Genomic DNA, 5,090 nt, shown 5'->3' with positions numbered 1-5,090 from the left:
TCTTTCGCCAAGACAGTGCGTTTCTCACTGTTACATGCATTTGAATGGGGAACTCGACCGAAACAAAGTATAGGTTTTCATTATGTGAATAACTTGGAAATCTTAGTTCAAACAGCTGCAAAACCTGTTTGCCCAGCACGGAGACCTTGAGTTCTATAAGATAAAGCCATAAACATGTGTATCCGAGTCTTCTATCAAAAGTTACAGCTATTTCTATGAAGTTGTACAAAAACGCTTTCTTTCGCCAAGACAGTGCGTTTCTCACTGTTACATGCATTTGAATGGGGAACTCGACCGAAACAAAGTATAGGTTTTCATTATGTGAATAACTTGGAAATCTTAGCTCAAACAGCTGCAAAACCTGTTTTCCCAGCACGGAAACCTTGAGTTCTATAAGATAAAGCCATAAACATGTTTGTCTGAGTCTTCTATCAAAAGTTACAGCTATTTCTATGAAGTTGTACAAAAACGCTTTCTTTCGCCAAGACAGTGCGTTTCTCACTGTTACATGCATTTGAATGGGGAACTCGACCGAAACAAAGTATAAGTTTTCATTATGTGAATAACTTGGAAATCTTAGCTCAAACAGCTGCAAAACCTGTTTTCCCAGCACGTAGACCTTGAGTTCTATAAGATAAAGCCATAAACATGTTTGTCTGAGTCTTCTATCAAAAGTTACAGCTATTTCTATGAAGTTGTACAAAAACGCTTTCTTTCGCCAAGACAGTGCGTTTCTCACTGTTACATGCATTTGAATGGGGAACTCGACCGAAACAAAGTATAAGTTTTCATTATGTGAATAACTTGGAAATCTTAGCTCAAACAGCTGCAAAACCTGTTTGCCCAGCACGGAGACCTTGAGTTCTATAAGATAAAGCCATAAACATGTTTGTCTGAGTCTTCTATCAAAAGTTACAGCTATTTCTATGAAGTTGTACAAAAACGCTTTCTTTCGCCAAGACAGTGCGTTTCTCACTGTTACATGCATTTGAATGGGGAACTCGACCGAAACAAAGTATAAGTTTTCATTATGTGAATAACTTGGAAATCTTAGCTCAAACAGCTGCAAAACCTGTTTGCCCAGCACGGAGACCTTGAGTTCTATAAGATAAAGCCATAAACATGTGTATCCGAGTCTTCTATCAAAAGTTACAGCTATTTCTATGAAGTTGTACAAAATAGCTTTCTTTCGCCAAGACAGTGCGTTTCTCACTGTTACATGCATTTGAATGGGGAACTCGACCGAAACAAAGTATAAGTTTTCATTATGTGAATAACTTGGAAATCTTAGCTCAAACAGCTGCAAAACCTGTTTTCCCAGCACGGGGACCTTAAGTTCTATAAGATAAAGCCATAAACATGTTTGTCTGAGTCTTCTATCAAAAGTTACAGCTATTTCTATGAAGTTGTACAAAAACGCTTTCTTTCGCCAAGACAGTGCGTTTCTCACTGTTACATGCATTTGAATGGGGAACTCGACCGAAACAAAGTATAAGTTTTCATTATGTGAATAACTTGGAAATCTTAGCTCAAACAGCTGCAAAACCTGTTTTCCCAGCACGTAGACCTTGAGTTCTATAAGATAAAGCCATAAACATGTTTGTCTGAGTCTTCTATCAAAAGTTACAGCTATTTCTATGAAGTTGTACAAAAACGCTTTCTTTCGCCAAGACAGTGCGTTTCTCACTGTTACATGCATTTGAATGGGGAACTCGACCGAAACAAAGTATAGGTTTTCATTATGTGAATAACTTGGAAATCTTAGTTCAAACAGCTGCAAAACCTGTTTGCCCAGCACGGAGACCTTGAGTTCTATAAGATAAAGCCATAAACATGTGTATCCGAGTCTTCTATCAAAAGTTACAGCTATTTCTATGAAGTTGTACAAAAACGCTTTCTTTCGCCAAGACAGTGCGTTTCTCACTGTTACATGCATTTGAATGGGGAACTCGACCGAAACAAAGTATAGGTTTTCATTATGTGAATAACTTGGAAATCTTAGCTCAAACAGCTGCAAAACCTGTTTTCCCAGCACGGAAACCTTGAGTTCTATAAGATAAAGCCATAAACATGTTTGTCTGAGTCTTCTATCAAAAGTTACAGCTATTTCTATGAAGTTGTACAAAAACGCTTTCTTTCGCCAAGACAGTGCGTTTCTCACTGTTACATGCATTTGAATGGGGAACTCGACCGAAACAAAGTATAAGTTTTCATTATGTGAATAACTTGGAAATCTTAGCTCAAACAGCTGCAAAACCTGTTTTCCCAGCACGTAGACCTTGAGTTCTATAAGATAAAGCCATAAACATGTTTGTCTGAGTCTTCTATCAAAAGTTACAGCTATTTCTATGAAGTTGTACAAAAACGCTTTCTTTCGCCAAGACAGTGCGTTTCTCACTGTTACATGCATTTGAATGGGGAACTCGACCGAAACAAAGTATAGGTTTTCATTATGTGAATAACTTGGAAATCTTAGTTCAAACAGCTGCAAAACCTGTTTGCCCAGCACGGAGACCTTGAGTTCTATAAGATAAAGCCATAAACATGTGTATCCGAGTCTTCTATCAAAAGTTACAGCTATTTCTATGAAGTTGTACAAAAACGCTTTCTTTCGCCAAGACAGTGCGTTTCTCACTGTTACATGCATTTGAATGGGGAACTCGACCGAAACAAAGTATAGGTTTTCATTATGTGAATAACTTGGAAATCTTAGTTCAAACAGCTGCAAAACCTGTTTGCCCAGCACGGAGACCTTGAGTTCTATAAGATAAAGCCATAAACATGTGTATCCGAGTCTTCTATCAAAAGTTACAGCTATTTCTATGAAGTTGTACAAAAACGCTTTCTTTCGCCAAGACAGTGCGTTTCTCACTGTTACATGCATTTGAATGGGGAACTCGACCGAAACAAAGTATAAGTTTTCATTATGTGAATAACTTGGAAATCTTAGCTCAAACAGCTGCAAAACCTGTTTGCCCAGCACGGAGACCTTGAGTTCTATAAGATAAAGCCATAAACATGTTTGTCTGAGTCTTCTATCAAAAGTTACAGCTATTTCTATGAAGTTGTACAAAAACGCTTTCTTTCGCCAAGACAGTGCGTTTCTCACTGTTACATGCATTTGAATGGGGAACTCGACCGAAACAAAGTATAGGTTTTCATTATGTGAATAACTTGGAAATCTTAGTTCAAACAGCTGCAAAACCTGTTTGCCCAGCACGGAGACCTTGAGTTCTATAAGATAAAGCCATAAACATGTGTATCCGAGTCTTCTATCAAAAGTTACAGCTATTTCTATGAAGTTGTACAAAAACGCTTTCTTTCGCCAAGACAGTGCGTTTCTCACTGTTACATGCATTTGAATGGGGAACTCGACCGAAACAAAGTATAGGTTTTCATTATGTGAATAACTTGGAAATCTTAGCTCAAACAGCTGCAAAACCTGTTTTCCCAGCACGTAGACCTTGAGTTCTATAAGATAAAGCCATAAACATGTTTGTCTGAGTCTTCTATCAAAAGTTACAGCTATTTCTATGAAGTTGTACAAAAACGCTTTCTTTCGCCAAGACAGTGCGTTTCTCACTGTTACATGCATTTGAATGGGGAACTCGACCGAAACAAAGTATAGGTTTTCATTATGTGAATAACTTGGAAATCTTAGCTCAAACAGCTGCAAAACCTGTTTTCCCAGCACGGAAACCTTGAGTTCTATAAGATAAAGCCATAAACATGTTTGTCTGAGTCTTCTATCAAAAGTTACAGCTATTTCTATGAAGTTGTACAAAAACGCTTTCTTTCGCCAAGACAGTGCGTTTCTCACTGTTACATGCATTTGAATGGGGAACTCGACTGAAACAAAGTATAGGTTTTCATTATGTGAATAACTTGGAAATCTTAGCTCAAACAGCTGCAAAACCTGTTTGCCCAGCACGGAGACCTTGAGTTCTATAAGATAAAGCCATAAACATGTTTGTCTGAGTCTTCTATCAAAAGTTACAGCTATTTCTATGAAGTTGTACAAAAACGCTTTCTTTCGCCAAGACAGTGCGTTTCTCACTGTTACATGCATTTGAATGGGGAACTCGACCGAAACAAAGTATAGGTTTTCATTATGTGAATAACTTGGAAATCTTAGTTCAAACAGCTGCAAAACCTGTTTGCCCAGCACGAAGACCTTGAGTTCTATAAGATAAAGCCATAAACATGTGTATCCGAGTCTTCTATCAAAAGTTACAGCTATTTCTATGAAGTTGTACAAAAACGCTTTCTTTCGCCAAGACAGTGCGTTTCTCACTGTTACATGCATTTGAATGGGGAACTCGACTGAAACAAAGTATAAGTTTTCATTATGTGAATAACTTGGAAATCTTAGCTCAAACAGCTGCAAAACCTGTTTGCCCAGCACGGAGACCTTGAGTTCTATAAGATAAAGCCATAAACATGTGTATCCGAGTCTTCTATCAAAAGTTACAGCTATTTCTATGAAGTTGTACAAAAACGTTTTCTTTCGCCAAGACAGTGCGTTTCTCACTGTTACATGCATTTGAATGGGGAACTCGACCGAAACAAAGTATAAGTTTTCATTATGTGAATAACTTGGAAATCTTAGCTCAAACAGCTGCAAAACCTGTTTTCCCAGCACGTAGACCTTGAGTTCTATAAGATAAAGCCATAAACATGTTTGTCTGAGTCTTCTATCAAAAGTTACAGCTATTTCTATGAAGTTGTACAAAAACGCTTTCTTTCGCCAAGACAGTGCGTTTCTCACTGTTACATGCATTTGAATGGGGAACTCGACCGAAACAAAGTATAGGTTTTCATTATGTGAATAACTTGGAAATCTTAGTTCAAACAGCTGCAAAACCTGTTTGCCCAGCACGGAGACCTTGAGTTCTATAAGATAAAGCCATAAACATGTGTATCCGAGTCTTCTATCAAAAGTTACAGCTATTTCTATGAAGTTGTACAAAAACGCTTTCTTTCGCCAAGACAGTGCGTTTCTCACTGTTACATGCATTTGAATGGGGAACTCGACCGAAACAAAGTATAGGTTTTCATTATGTGAATAACTTGGAAATCTTAGCTCAAAC

This window comes from Diplotaxodon limnothrissa, linkage group LG13 (assembly GCF_057381915.1).
Source record: "Diplotaxodon limnothrissa isolate DT_005_m linkage group LG13, D_limnothrissa_male_GT1.1, whole genome shotgun sequence".
NCBI lineage: Eukaryota > Metazoa > Chordata > Actinopteri > Cichliformes > Cichlidae > Diplotaxodon > Diplotaxodon limnothrissa.
Note: the sequence above shows the minus strand (reverse complement) of the source record.